The 16,518-nt window shown below is 46.1% G+C and overlaps 1 long non-coding RNA gene across 1 annotated transcript in view; it reads left to right on the top strand.

Annotated features, from left to right (window-relative positions):
• Window positions 1–16,518, top strand: part of LOC138299772 (uncharacterized) — a 601,676-nt gene that overhangs the window by 133,301 nt on the left and 451,857 nt on the right. The gene's annotated exons all lie outside the window — the stretch shown is intronic.

Here is a 16,518-nt window from a genome sequence, read left to right as displayed (position 1 = left end):
GGAAACATTTGAGAAAGCCGGCAGGATTAGGCACTACAATGTTGCTGGTAGTCGTCTTTGTTGTGGTTTTGCACGCATCCTGGAGCAGTCAGCGGTCGATCCTTGGCAGAAGTCAAAGAGGGAGATACAGAGGAACTCTGGTGAGCTCTTGCATTCGTTATCTGATGAGAAACCCACAGGAGAGACCCTAAATAGCCCTCAGAGGAGGATTGGCTCTATAACCAGGTAAGCACCTATCAGGAGAGGTATCTGATGTCACCTGCTGGCACTGGCCACTCAGAGGCCTCCATTGTGCCCTCACGCCTCTGCATTCAAAATGGCTGGAGGAGCTCTGGGCACCACCCCTGGTGTGGTGATGGACAGGGGAGTTGTCACTCCCCTTTCCTCTGTCCACTTTCACACCAGAGCAGGGGCTGGGGGATCCCTGAAACGGTGTAGACTGTTTTATGCAAGGAGGGCACCATCAGTGCCCTTCAAAGCATTCCCAGAGGCCAGGAGAGGCTATTCCTCTCTGGCCCTTATTACCTATTTCCAAAGGGAAAGGGTGTAACACCCTCTATCAGAGGACATCCTTTGTTCTGCCTTCCTGGGACTGGGCTGCCCAGACCCCAAGAGGGCACAAGCCTGTCTGTGGGTTGGCAGCAGCGTAAGCTGCAGTGAAAACCCCAGACAGCTAGTTTGGCAGTACCCGGGGTCCATGCTGGAGCCCCGGGGATACATGGGATTGGCTCCCCAATACCAGATTTGGCATGGGGGGACAATTCCATGATCTTAGACATGTTACATGGCCATATTTGGAGTTACCATTGTGAAGCTACATATAGGTATTGACCTATATTTAGTGCACGCGTCTAATGGTGTCCCTGCACTCACAAATTCCAGGAAAATTGCCCTGAACTATATGGGGATACCTTGGCTAGTGCCAGGGTGCCCTCACACTTAGTAACTTTGCACCTCACCTTGACTAAGTGAGGGTTAGACATATAGGTGACTTATAAGTTACTTAAGTGCAGTGTAAAATGGCTGTGAAATAATGTGGACGTTATTTTACTCAGGCTGCAGTGGCAGTCCTGTGTGAGAATTCTCTGAGCTCCCTATGGGTGGCAAAAGAAATGCTGCAGCCCATAGGGATCTCCTAGAACCCCAATACCCTGGGTACCAGGGTACCATATACTAGGGAATTATAAGGGTGTTCCAGTGTGGCAATCAGAATTTGTAAACATGGTCACTAGCCTGCAGTGACAATTTTAAAGACAGTGAGAGCATAAGCACTGAGGTTCTGGTTAGCAGAGCCTCAGTGACAGTTAGGCACCACACAAGGGACACATTTAGGCCACAAACTATGAGCACTGGGGTCCTTTCTAGCAGGGGCCCAGTGAGACAGGCAAAAACAAACTGACACACAAGTAAAAATGGGGGTAACATGCCAGGGAAGATGGTACTTTCCTACATCCACCATTGTACATTTAAAAAAATCCCTGTTTCTGAGAAGATGAATTAAGAGTCATCGTGGATGAAATCATAAGAGTAAAGCCACAATTGTCCAGCATACTCCTGTCAGTATGAAAATGGAAATGTGGGACAGGATAGTCAAAAGAGTCAATGCTGTAGGCAGTAGCCTACGCACAAGGGGGGACATTAGGAGGAGGTGGAATGACTTGATGGGCAAAGTGTATTCCCTGGTCTCCTGGCACCAGCTGCAGGCCAAGAAGACTGGTGGTGGACCTCCCCGTGCCCCATTACATTTCTTTCCCTGGGGGGAGAAGGTCTTGGCCATCCTGCATCCAAAGGGCTTGACAGGAATACCTGGGGGAGTGGAGTCTGTTAAGTCGCAATACTAAAAGTTTAAAAGAATTGCTGTGTCATGCATGCTTACAGCTCAGCTTTTGCAACATTTACTGTCACTTCACTCACCAGCCCACTGTCCACCAGTCCAAAAACTTCTATTTAGCATCTCACATTTGAAGTGAACTCACTTGAGGAGATGACATTTGTATAGTGTGTGTAGTACATGGACTGACATGACTCCAACTCCCTGCAGGTACTATTGTATAACTCCAAGCACCAGACCAGTGGTAACCTGTCCAAATCCCCCGTTTGTTATCTATCAATTTAAGGGTATACACCTGGGAAGACACATTTGTCAAGTGTTTGTAGTACAGGCACTACAACTCCCAGTAGGCACTAGTGTTGTGGTCACATGCTACAATATATCTGTTAGTGAACTCTCAATTGAAGTGGACTCGAATGAGGGGAGAACATTGGTCACATGTGCATACTACGGAGAGGGGGCCTTACTGCAACTCACAAGAGGCACTGTTTCAGAAACTCCAAACAACAGAACAGTGTTCACTTCTCCAAAGACCACTGTCTGGTAACTCACAATTTAAGTGTATTCACCAGGTAGTACACCATTTGTCAAATGTGGGAAGTAGACGGAGAGACATGACTACGAAGACCAGGAACGCCCTGTGTCTGTAAAATCAACAATCAGCCCAGTATTGTCTTGTCCAAATATCATTGTTTGTGATCTCTCAATTGAAGTGAACTAACCTGGGAGGTTAACATTTGTATAGTGTGTGTAGTACTGGGAATTACATGACTGTAGCTCCCAGTAGCCCTTGTGTCTGTAACTCCAAACACTAACACAGGGATCACTTGCCCAAATACACCTACTTGTAATCTCTCTAATGCTCTTTACTCACATGGGAGTATACCATTTGTCAAATGTTAGAGAACTAGAGGTAGTGGCATGACTGCAACTCCCAACAAGCCCTGTATCTGTAACTTGAAACACCAAACCAGTGCTCTCTTGTCCAAAGACCCCAAATGAAGTTCACTTACCTGAGTGGATACCATTTGTCAAGTATTGGGGAGTAGCAACAGTGACCTGACTGGAACTCCAAGGAGGTACTGTTTCTGTAACTCCATCCACCAGTACAGTGGTCACACGCATCAATACAAGCGTTGGTGAACTTTCAAATGAAGTTTATTCATCTGGGAGGAGGACATTGGTCAAGTACATGTACTAGTGCGATCGATTGACATGATGGCAACTACCAACAGACACTGTTTCTGTAACTCCAACCACCAGCCCAGTGTTCTCTTCTTCAAAGACCCCTGTGTCTTAACTCTCAATTGAAGTGTACTCACCCGGGAGTGTGATTTGTATAGTTTATGTAGTACAGGGAGTGACATGAATGCAAAGGCCAGAAGGAACTGTTTCTCTAACTCCACACACCAGCACAGTATTCTCTTGTCCAAAGAACCATGTCCCTTAACTCTAACTCAAAGTGTACTCACCTGGGGGAATAACTGTTGCATAGTGCGTTCACTAGAGAGTGACATGACTGTAACTTCCAGCAGGCTTTGTTTCTGCACCTCCACACAACAACCCAGAGTTCTCTTGTCCAAAGACCCCTGTTTGGCAACTCACTCCCAAATGAAGTTCACTCCCCTGGGGGGATACCATTTGTCAAGTTTTAGGGAGTAGTGAGAGTGACCTGACTGCGACTCCCAAGAGGAGAAGTGTGGCACAATGGTTAGAGCGGCAGACCCTGAAGCAGAGACCTGGCTCAAGACCAGGGTTCAAGTCCCACTTTGGCAGGTCTTGGGCTCAATTCCCTTGGACCAGATAATTCTCGCCTCTGTGCCTAATCTAATTAATGAGTCCAACTCTGGGCGATAGCTTGCTTAATCTCCACAACGGCTCCAACAGCGCTTGGATGCCTGGCTTCACCCTGGGGGTGCCCAGGAGTGGGCACCTCACAGGGAAAAGCCAGGAGGGGTTCCATAGCGGTATGAGTACAGCGCCTTGAGACCCTAACGGGTGAGTAGTGCGCTATACAAGTGCAAAGTTTACAGGAGGTACTGTTTGTATGACTCCATCCACCAGTACAGTGGTCACATGCACCAATACATCTGTTGGTGAACTCTCAAATAAAGTTTATTCATCTGGGGGAGAACATTGGTCAAATATGTGTACTAGAGAGAGTGACATTACTACACCTACAAATAGACACTGTTTCTGTCACTCCAACCACCAGCCTAGTGTTCTCTTCTTCAAAGACCCCTGTGTCTTAACTCTCAATTGAAGTATACTCACCCGGGAGTGTGATATTTGTATAGTGTGTGTAGTACAGGGAGTGACATGACTGCAAAGGCCAGGAGGAACTGTTTCTCTAACTCCACACACCAGCACAGTATTCTCTTGTCCAAAGAGCCCTGTCCCTTAACTCTCACTCAAAGTGTACTCACATGGGGGGATAACTGTTGCATAGTGTGTGCACTACAGAGTGACATGACTGTAACTTCCAGCATGCTTTATTTGTGTACCTCCACACTGCAACCCAGAGTTCTCTTGTCCAAAGACCCCTGTTTGGCAACTCACTCCCAAATGAAGTTCACTCCCCTGGGGGAATACCATTGGTCAAGTATTGGGGACTAGTGAGAGTGACCTGGCTGCAACTCCCAGGATGAAGTTTATTCACCTGGTGGGAGAATATTGGTCAAGTATGTTTACTAGAGAGAGTGACATGACTGCAACTACCAACAAACACTGTTTTTGTAACTCCAAACACCAGCCCAGTGTTCTCTTCTTCAAAGACCCCTGTGTCGTAACTCTCAATAGAAGTGTACTCACCGGGGAGGGTGATATTTGTATAGTGTGTATAGTACAGGGAGTGACATTACTGCAAAGGCCAAGAGTCTCTGTTTCACTAATTCAGAAACTCCAGTCAAGTGTTCTGTTCTCTAAATACCCTTCGTTTGAAACTCACACAAGAATTGTATTCACCTGATGGGATTACATTTATCTAGTATATGAAGTAGAGGGAGTGACCTGAATGCTAATGAACTCCAAACACAAGGCTATTGTTCCCATGACCAAATACCCCTGTGTCTTAAATCTCAAATGAGGTTTACTCATCTGGGAGGACGACATTTCTATGGTGGTGGGAAGTGGAGGGAGTGAGCAGAATGCTAAGCACAATAGGCCCTGTGTCTCTAATTCCAACCACAAAAACAATGCTCACTTGCTCTAATCTATCTATTTATGAACTGTCAATTGAAGTTTACTCACTTGGGAAGATATCAGAATGACATGACTGCAACTCCCAGATAGCACTGTTTTAGTAACTCCAAACACAGGAACATTGGCTACTAGTCCAAATACCCTTGCCTGCTAACTATCAATTGGAGTTTACTCACCTGGGAGGGACCAAGATACAGATCATGCTCAACTCAGAGATATGTCTGGCCACCTAGCTCCATCTTGACCAGCTAACCCAAGATTAAACTATTTAGGATAAGAAGGACAGCTTACACAGTATGCAAAACAATAATAGTAGTGGCAGCAGACACATTCACAATGCTCTGATCACATGACGACTCAAGTCACATATACAACAAAGTTCTGGGTTTGCCTGAATAACAATCAATTAAGCCTCAAAATGGCCAAAGACATATCTGTTTTGCCTGTACTGGTGGCAAGATGGCATTCACAGGCCATCATCCCAAAGAACAATAATCTGCACATTTTAGCAGCTGCTCGACATATGAAATTAGAATGCTTCACAAACATCAGGTCAATACAATCATTATCATGGCTACTTGTCACAATATGAGTAACTGCAAAATAACTTTGTACAAGGTCTATGCTGAATGTAGCACTGAATTGTTGGGGGTAGATGTCACCTTACAACCTGTAACATTGTATCTTTCACGTCAACAGGTCAGCTGCACATGGAGGCCACAGAAGAGACTGCCACTAGCTTGCTGGATAAAACCCTCAGTGAAGAAGACACTCCTGGGCATCTGGACATGGAGGACGGTTATTGCCCATCTAGGCAACTTGGTCAGACATCAAGAGTGAGTCTTAGTGCGGCCAAATCAACACCTCCCAGCCTGATTACCTCAATATCACAGACAACCAGTTGATCCCCAACCTGTGTCCCCAGCACAGTGTCTGCCGTCTCATGCTCCCCAGTCCTGGAACCTGAGTTGGAGTGCAACACTTCCGACAATGAGGGTCCAGGACCCAGTGGGAGAAAGCATCCTGTGGCAAGGGTACAGGCCCGTTGGGGGAGGTTGTTTGGGAGAGATGCTGTGGAACAGCTGGTGAGGCCACTGGGGCTGCTCCTGGTTAGGACACCATCAGACACGTCTTGAGGGTCGATCAGAAGCCCTAAGGCGTGATGGGCCAGGTCTTGACTGTACCTCGGGAAATAAAGCAGCTATAGAGTGACATCTAGAGGGATGTATGTGAACAGCTGGAGACTCACAATACCATCATGGTCTCCCTAACAGGGGTGATAAGGGACAGTAACACCACCTTGAGCTGGGCTCTACAATACCACTCTACCCCTTTCTTTGGCGCATAAACACCAGGCCCTTCTTCATTGTTGCCAGTCACTGAAAGGGAGGCCCTGCCAAAGGAACAAGCCCCAGATACTCCTGCCTCTGTAGCAGCACATCCCCCCACCACATAAGCGGGGATGTCCTGAGAAGAATTTAGGGGATGGCAGGAAAGCCACCACTGCCAGCTGGTGATCTCTTCCTAAAGGAACTCCTTTACGTAGCACACATTCACTCTGTTGACTGACCCCTTCACTTTATTGAAAATTATTATTCTCTGTTAAAAATGTATTTACTGCATCAGCAGTGTAATACATTCACCCATAACACACCCATTGTCTGCTTGCTTAATTTCAACATTTTGATATGTAGAGATATACGATCATGTGAACCATATGATGAAGACATATCTTTCTTGTGCAAGGAGGGATATGTTACAGATACACAGTGTCCTCCTCTGGATTACAACCATTACACTCAAACACATACATACAAGTGTTTGGTCACACCAAAACATTTATTCCAGTGTACAGCACATAGGGTATCCCTATGTCTGGACCTTTGTGACACTGAATGTGTGACTCATACTGGGTCAAAGGAAGGAAGGATGATATCAGCAGCCTGAGCCTTATCACATGCCACATTAAGTAATCCAACATCACATAATCCAAGATACAGACAGATGGCAGTACAACAGTTCCTGATCACAGGTCAATCATAATCCAATGACCATGTATCTGCTAGCATGACACAAACATATGTAAGTGTTGTAGCACAGGCACTGTGGCCTACAAAGATGGTTTGCTCGCAATCAATGACTACATATTTCATGCCCATATGATGACACACATGATGCAACCAACCCAACACAGCACACAAAACAAAAGTGCACTTCTGACCTTCTACCCAAACGCTGTGCAATCTGCCTTGACACAGGTCTCATATACCCCCAAATCTGTGACCTACATTACCTGAAACAATCTATTTCCACTTTGTATGTCAGAACAGCATCGGATACCTCCCAATGTCACAATTCTGAGATGCCCACATGAGGATGTCATGGTGAAGGTACATGTACAAACACAAAGCAAGAAGTATAGGATTGGAATCACACCTATTATGCAAATCATATAGCAAGCTACTGGAAATGTAATTACAGTGCAATGACACTGACACAAGCAAAGCAATATCATCAAGGTGGTGATATGTCAAAGGTTAACTCTTCAATCAGCCTTTGGTTGACTATTGTACAGGATCAGCTCCCTATTTGTTGCTAAAACACTCCGCTCCACACATTCTGACAACTACAGATTATTGTACAGTCATAGTCATTACATCTCTTGACATACTAACACTCACAAAAAGTAGCTTTTGATGAGATCTTCCTTCAAGTCTGCTCCTTCCCCATCACTACTGTCATCCTCACTCGGCATTTTAGGATTATCATCCCATGGCATTGCAGGCTCCCTCTTCTTTGGGATTTACAGTATACTCATCGGCAGGGTGATGCTGAGGAGCATGCAGCACCCCACAGTGATCTGACACACTTTTCCCGGTGAGTAAAGGAGGGCTCCACCAGTCCTGTTGAGACACCTAATTCTGTCTTTCAGGAGCTCAAAAGCCATCTCCACTACCCATCATGTTCTTCCATGGCCCTCATTGAAGTGGACTTCCTCTTGCGTAGTTGGATTCCTTAGTGGCATCAACAACCAAGGACGGTTTGGATATGCGTGGTCTGCTGTTAAGTAATGGGACATATGTGCAACAATGAGTCACTCACTTCAAGATTGTAGCACTAGACATTGAACACACATTGACAGGACAGATGTGACTTACCAATCAGCCTTCTCTGGGTACAGTTGCGACATCAGCTGGGGTATGGTGCTGTTCTGAATTATGAAGGAATCATAGGCTGAACCCGGATAACGGGCACATACGTGAAATGTAGAGATCAGCCAAACAGACAACTTGCACATTGATGGAATGGAAGTTCTTTCTTTTGCTACATACTTGTTTATTGGCTTCCAGTAGGACTAAGCCAATAGTGTGCCTTCAATGGCCCCCACCACATGCGGGATGCACGCAAAACCATAAACATCAGCCTTCACATGGGTTAAATCCTCACATCAGGAAAATCGGACATAGCTGTTCAGGTTTTTCAACATTACCGATAGGGCATCCTTCAATACCAGACTGAACATAGGTTGAGAAATACAAGAAGATTGGGCCACTGTATGTTGGAAGGACCATGTAGCTATGAAGTGCAATACTGGCATGACTTGTACAATGGGTTTTATGCTTGTTGGATAACTAATAGCTGGCACCAGATTTGGCTTCAACTGACGACATAAGACCACAATTGTTTGCCTATCCAGGCAATAATATGTTATTATGTGGCATTGCTCCATGGTCTGAAGGTCTGTAAGTGGATGGTAGACAGAAGGTTGTCACATCATCCCTCTCCCTGGGTACCTATGTATGACAAGACATGATTTGTAACATTAGTCAGTGTGTCCACAGCAACATAAATAATGCATGTCAATGATATCATGTGGCAAGGTATTTCTGAATGGATAGACACGGCAACCAGTACATATCACAGCTGCAAATTACACAAGGGTCACATGTGACCCCATGATTTTCCATACATGTGTCCTCAACATGTATATGGACCAAACTCAAAGATGTGCAGCAGAATTGCACCTCGAAATGTGACTGGATATCCTGACTGCCAAAATGACCATCGGCGGAGTGAGATTTTGTCCTACTGTTAAATTCCATTTGTACCCTGTAACATAATAAAATGGTGTTTGAGTACTAGCACCTACATGACAAGACAGGATAAGCATGTTTGTGAGGTCAAAAAACTATTTTTGCCGGTGTGATGCAGTATCTAAAGCCCAATAGAGCATTTCAGGCCATCAAAATGGCGGCTGACTTACCAACTTTACTGGACATTAGAAACCATCCATGACCGCCAGGAGAAGTCGTCATGGCAGTAGCTGGTAGGCTAACATTGTTGCAAGTGGTGGTCACGACCCAATGGCTTAGTCCACCAGCGGTGATGACCGTGTACATGGTGGGCATGACTGTCATGTTCTGCATACTCTCTCACTTGACTCCTGACTCTGCTGCCAGCAACACCTCCACAACCTGAGCTGCAGTGTGTTACCGCTGGGAGCAATCATGCCACGTCCAGCAGTCAGAGGAACTGGAGAGGCTAGTGACTGACGTCCTACCCCTATATGAACAGCTCTATGGCTCACCAGAAGTGGACCTAAGTACCTCATTTGCACAATTTTTTCTGTGTGCCAGTTAGACTACTCTTGTGCCTCTTGTATATGTGGCATCATTGGGATGGACAATGTGCGGGTACTGCTGGCCAGTGCTGTATTTTAAGTTCAGTCACATTGTGTTGTTTTAAGTTTTTTGGGTCCTAGATCCTCCTTGTGTACCCAGGGCAAGGCTGGCAAGTGGAGAGAGGTCAGAAAAAGATCTATGCAGGTATACGTTTGATGCCAAAAAAAGGTGTAGGCCCTGTACATGGGATGTTTTGTCTGCCAAATATCCTCAAGACTCATCTCCCACATCCAGCTGAGAATGGTCTCAGAGAACGCCCCAGTTTGGCCTATACTCTGGGCTGACCGGTCCATAAGTGTGTCGGGTACTAAGTTAAAGTCCCCGTATATTAGAATGTCCAAGTCATGGGATGTAAACACCCTCCACACAGCGTCCACTAAAAATGGTTCTTGTTGGTCATTAGGAGCATATATTGTAATGAGTGTAAATGTGGAAGTGTGCAGGTAATCCTGTGTGCAAGCAATTGGCCCGTCCTTTTGTCATACATATGCAGAACTCATACAGGGAAATGAGCGGCCAGGACTATTGCAACTCCAGTTCACTTCAGAGATCCAGAGGAAAAAAACTGGCAAGTCAAACCAATGAGATCGCAGGCGATGCCAGTCCCGCTTTATGAGGAAGGTCTCTAGGACAAGGAAGATATAGCATTTGGCTTCTTTCAGCATAGACAATAGTGCCAGCCTCTTCACTGGGCAGTTGAGGCCGCGGACATTGAGGCTAGGAATTTTGATCATGAGACCGTGTGGGCCAGTAATCTCCTACTATGGAAAGTGGCCAGAGACCCATGGGGGAGACAGAACCTACATCCACCATGAGGTCTCACTATTGTAGCAGCTACAACTAGTGCGGTGAAGGAGGAGCCAATGTAAAGGGATGAAAGAAAAACATGGAAAACAACATAACAGTGATACTCCCAGTGCTGAGAGAGAACATTCCTGGTAGGCAAGTGTCTGTGATCCAGGGGGTCACCATCTCTTCAACAATGCTGAAAATCTCCATAGAGCACTTTCTTCCAGAAAAATCAAAACATGGCTGGTGGTAAGTGCAACTCAGTTTTCATCATCCAAATTGTTGTGCAAGCCAGCAATGTTCCAAAAGAGAAGTTTAACCTTGGAAATAGTATTATCCTTAATATGGCAGCCAATTGAGGATGGAGTGTGGGGTAACTAACACTGTCAACACCTGGGGAAGGGTTGGGGTGGTTCAAAACCTCATTACACAAAGCCATTGAAGCCATTGTGACCCCACCCATGTAATCATCCCGGCCGGTCAATCACAGGCCTCAAGGGTGGGAGGTGTATCTATTAAAAGTATCCAACTCCTAAAAGGCTCCTTGCTGGTGACTCCATGACAGAGCTCTGTGCCTTGGAAACTGCCACTGATTAAACTGTGGGGCACGGACCACTGGCCCAGGTCTATAGAAAAAACTCTGAGGAAGAGCTAAGATGGAATATGGGGAACTACTTGCACAAGGGTGCCTAGTAGAAGCAAGGATTATTCCTGCGACAAAGGCTCTTTTAAAATTTATGACTACACAGTTTTCTTCAAAGGTTTCCTCATCTTTTCCTATCCAGTTTATTATATATACCATGTTAATCCATTCCCCAATAAAAGCCCCAGAGAAGGGTTTGAATCCAACCAATTAATTACCTTGTTCTTCAATTGGTTGAAATTTTCTGAAGTACCAGCTTCAACTGGAGGCACATTGCCCAGCACAACAACATAGGGCGGGGGATAAATAAAGAAAAGAAAAACAGAGTTTGATAAGGGAGGCAACATCTCACTTCTAGAGGAGGTGTTATCCTGGGCCCCTACGAATAAATCATGCAAGGCACCATGTAACTGGACACTTTCCCCACTGTGGCTGAAGAAGTTGGCTTATCCACTAAAGTTTGTCTGGCCTGATAAACCTGCATGTTGAAGGCTGGAAGGAGTCCAGGTACTGTGTATGTAGTACTTCCTTAGGCATAAGGCAGCTCAACACCCCTTTCCCCCACCACAGCTTTTGTAGGCAATGGGATTGCAGCAATAGGAGGAGAGAAATTCACAGAGGTAGATTTAGGAGCTTCCAAGGTTTGCATGTACTGGTTATGCTTGATAAGTTCCAGTTCTATCCCGGCCAAATTGTGTACAAATCGGTTCCAAATCAGCATTGAGGGCAGCAATTAGAATGTCATTGTAGGAAAATCTTCCCTTTTGCCCAGGTCACCCCCAAAACATTTTGGACAGATACTGGTGGTTATTGACTCTTGACTGTGTCCTGGGCACTGCTAATCAGTCTCAGGGCCAGTGTTCTGTATAAAATGGATCATGCAAATTAGGCTAATTATAATTAGCTTGGCCAGCCAACCTCTAAGTCCATAGTATATACCTTGCTGGCTGCTTTAAAAATAGAGTTAACTCCAAATTCGACTTTGGAATTAAAAGTACTTCCAAAGTCTCCAACTACCTTATTTTTACATAAAAGTCACCCATGAGGTGTGCCTTAGATGCCCCCAGGTTTGGGTGCAGAGCAGCTATAAGCAGGGACTTTACAAAAGATGTTCTATAAACCCCAGGGAGGGAAAAGTAGCTAAATTTGTTTCCCCTCATTGTAGTGAATAAACTCCATAGGCTAACATGGGAAGACTATTTTTAATTAATAAAGTCTCAGAAGGAGCTAAATATTTCAGGTTTGGTATCAAACGTATTGTTCTAATAAATCAAACAACTTGCCATTGTTGAATTTAACATAACTCACTCAGGAAAAGAGAGTTAGAACTCTGCCTGAAAGTTACCAGTTTCAGCTCTGTAGTGCCCTTCTCTGATTGGCTAGCCTCTGGAAGCCTGGCCAGGCTGCCTTGACAAGGTGTGAAGTGGACTGGGATGAAAACAAAGCGCCTGATGAGGAAACCTGCCTCAGCAGATGGTGAAACTTGATAGGGGGAGAGCAGCCAAACTATACTTCAAAGGAGAGAAAGACATTTGGTTCTGAAAGTGGACTTCACCCATTTCCTGCAAAAACAGACAGCCAGATGTCCTCTGATTTTATTAGAAGAGGGTTGGAAAGGGGTATGTTAAGGGAAACCTAGCCATACAAGTGGATGGGCTCAACCAGGCCTAAGTTCTGAGATTACATTTTTGCCATCTTAGATTTTGGGAGAGTGTTGCTCCCTGGGATTGATTTTTGCCAAACTTCCCAGGAAATGGTCACTCAAGAGGGTGGTGTCCTGCACATGATTGGTCAAGAGGCCCCGCCCTGCTTTCCACCCAAGGAGTAAGTATAAAATTGGCAGAACTGCACTCCCCCTCAGATCCCACCAAGGAACAAAGACAAGAAGAAGAAGCACTGCCATGCTGGACCCCTGACCTGCATCTGGCAACTGCACTATGAAGGACTGCACCAGCTGCAAACTTGAGCTTCACCACTAAAAGGACTTTGTTGTTCTTCAACTGCATCAAGGAGGGACTCCCTGTTTACTTCAGGTAGAGAATAGCTGACCAGAGTCCCGTGCATCAAGCCCTGAAGAAACTGACCAGCTGACCAGTGGTCATTTTGGGATTTTGGCCAGGTGCATTCTGCGAGCTGGAGTCCTAACCCTCTAGGAGCAACGCAGAGCTTTTGGAAACTTGGGGTGAGTTGTGGACTCCTAAAGGACCTTCAAAGACCTGGAAAGAAATTCCATAAGTGGACCGACCTGACCCGACATCGTGAGTCAAGCCAGCTTACATCGACCGCGACCCGGCCTGACTTGCAGGTTTGTCCAGCTAAAAAGCTCTGGGGCCCCAGACTTCCAGAAATACACTGGGGGCTCATGGAAAGGCAATCTGATGATGTCAACTCAAAACTGGCGTGCCTTGAAGGGTCATCTAACATCGTAGAGAAAACGCTACAAAAACGTTTTTAAGTCCAAACGTAAAAAGTTGACAGAGGCTTTCCGTGCAGCTTATCAGAAGAGGGGTCCAGGGAAGTCGGATCCCATTTCAAGGTTGGCCCAGACGAAGATTTCTGTCACGAAAAATCATCTAAGTCCGAAGGATGAATTCTTTACTGAAGCCTCCTGTGACACATATCTGAAGACGATTCCAGGGAGGTCAGATTCGACTTGCTACTTCGTCCCGATGAAGATACTTGTCTTGCAAAAAAAAAGAGAATCAGAAGGTAAAACTTTGACCTTGGCCTCCCACTCACTGTAGCCGAGCAGGGCTCCTTCACAATCGGCCCCAAATGTTTACTTTTTCCTGATCGAGCGGAACCAGATTGGCACTCTTAGGGGCATATTTATGAGCCCCTAACGCCAACTTGTGCCACATTACTGTAATTATTTTTTATGTTTATGTGGCCCAACAAGGCTGAAATCCCTGTGCCATATTTACAGAGTGCCACAAAGCATGCATTGCGCCACTCCGTAACCCTTTGCGCTACATTATTTTAGGAAGCTGGCCTGCTGTGTAGTGGGTACCTAAGGTACTTTCACCTTATGCCAGTTCCATGCATCCCCTATTAGTTTAATGTAGGCAGTGTCTAGAAGCCAGGCTCTCTAGAGGTAGCTGTGGATGAGCAGCCAAGGCTTATCTAGGAGACATGCATAGCTCATGCAATACCATTATAGTCACACAGCACTTACACACACGAAAAAATTCACTCAGTGTTACAAAAATAAAGGTACTTTATTATGGTAACACAACATCAAAATACTATAGAGACAATACTCCCTTAGGATGTAAGTAATACACAAGATATATACACTATTTGAAAGAAATAGGCATAAGAATAGTTAGAAAACAGTGCAAATAGTGTAAAATACAAAAGAGAATAGTGAATCTACGGGGAAAACAAACAATATACTAAAAAAATAGAATGCAAGAGTGTCACCTCCAGCCAGGTAAGTTGAGGGTGTAGAGGGGTACCAGGAAAGCACAAAGATAAGTACAACAACACCCCCAAGAACCAGGAAAGCAGGAGTACATTACTAGAATTTCCCCAGAACACCCACCTAGAAGAAAGGAAGAGAATTACAAAACTCAGAGATGACTGCAAGAAACCAACAGTAGATTCCTGAAGAGGAAGAACTGTGGTAAAATCCAGAAGACACAGCAGAGTCCACTGGGGGCAGGAGCTCCTACCCACCAAGCTGAGTATTGCAGGAGTTGGTCAACATTGAGGAAGAAGCACTGCAGCCCTGGAGTCGGAGTTAAGTTCCTGGACAATGTAGATGATGTCCGATGCCGAACTGAAGTTTGCAGTTGGGTTTGCGTGTCCGGATTCCACCAACAAGCCTTCGCACAAGCAAAATTTGCAGTTGGCTAAAAGGGTAAAAGGGGTGCTCAACACAGGAGAGGGACTCAAAGGGGACCCTCAGCATCACAGAGAGCCCACAGAAGCACAGGCAGCACACACAAGAGTCACACAGGATGGGGACACAGAAGTGGCTACAGGAGCCCATGCAGCTCTACGAAAATGTGCCCCACGCCACAGAAGAGTCACTCAGGGAGCTGTGTGTTGCAGGAAGGAGTGCTAGGGGTTGGAGCTACACAAGGACTGAAGAACCCCTGGAAGAAGTGCCAACAAGCCTTGGCAACCTCAAAGGACGCAGTGCATGTGGGTGCTGTCCTGCGTGGGCTGGAAAGGGCTTTCCTCCACCCAAGTTGGACAGCTGGTAGAGAGGACCATCTTGGCCACTGCTGACCACCACCCGTGTTGCAGGTTCCATGAAGCTCAGCGGGAGAGGGGGTCCATGCAGCCAGCTGGCGATGCTGTTGGTGCCTGAAGATGCAGGGGAGTGACTCCTTCACTCCAAGGGAGATTCTTTCTTCTTTCCTGTGCAGACTGAAAATGGGCTGTCATCAGAGGTTGCATGACTGAGTAAATGTTGAGCCGGAAAAACTATGTTGCATCTGAAGTCTTCGTCTTTGTTGCAGATTGTCGGGTCCTGGAGAGTCCAGATGCAGTTTCTTTGGGCAGAAGTCAAAGTAATGGATGCAGAGGAATCCTGCTGAAATCTTGCAATCCAAAATCTGAGGAACCATACAAAAGAGAGACCCTAAATAGCCCTGAAAGGGGGGTTGGTCACCTAGCTGGGTGACCACCTATCAGGAGGGGCCTCTGATGCCACCTACCTGACCTGGCCACTCAGATGCTCCCAGAGTTCCTTGCCAACCTTGAATTCAAGATGGCAGATCCCAACGACCCTCTGGAGGAGCACTGGGCACCACCCCTGGGGTGGTGATGACCAGGGGAGTGTTCACTCGCCTTTCCATTGTCCAGTTTCGAACCAGAGCAGGGACTGGAGGTCCCTGAACTGGTGTAGACTGGTTTATGCATGGAGGGCACCAAATGTGCCCTTCAAAGCATACAAGTGGCTTAGGGAAGCTACCCCTCCCAAGCCATGTAACATCTATTTCCAAAGGGAGAGGGTGTAACATCCCTCTTCCAAAGGAAATCCTTCATTTTGCCTTCCTGGGCTTGAGCTGCTCAAGAAACAGGAGGGCAGAAATCTGTCTGTGAGATAGCAGCAGCTTGGGCTGCCTGGAAAACCTCAGAACGCTGTTGGAGCAATGCTGGGGGTCCTCTAAGGAGCCCCCAGAGTGCATATATTCATTTAACCAATACAAAAAGTATTTGGGTATGATTCCAACATGTTTGATACCTAGGTTTGGAGTTACCATTATGTAGGTGGGCAGAAGTAGTGACCTATGTCCAGTTCATGCGTAAAATGGCGCCCCTGCACTCACAAAGTCCAGGAATATTGGTATGGAGTTTGTGGGTGTACCTCTGCTAGTACAGGGGTGCCCCTACACACAGGTACATGCAACCTGACCTCT

Source organism: Pleurodeles waltl, chromosome 6 (genome assembly GCF_031143425.1).
Source record: "Pleurodeles waltl isolate 20211129_DDA chromosome 6, aPleWal1.hap1.20221129, whole genome shotgun sequence".
In the NCBI taxonomy this organism is placed as follows: Eukaryota; Metazoa; Chordata; class Amphibia; order Caudata; family Salamandridae; genus Pleurodeles; species Pleurodeles waltl.
This window is presented reverse-complemented; position numbering and strand designations above follow the sequence as displayed.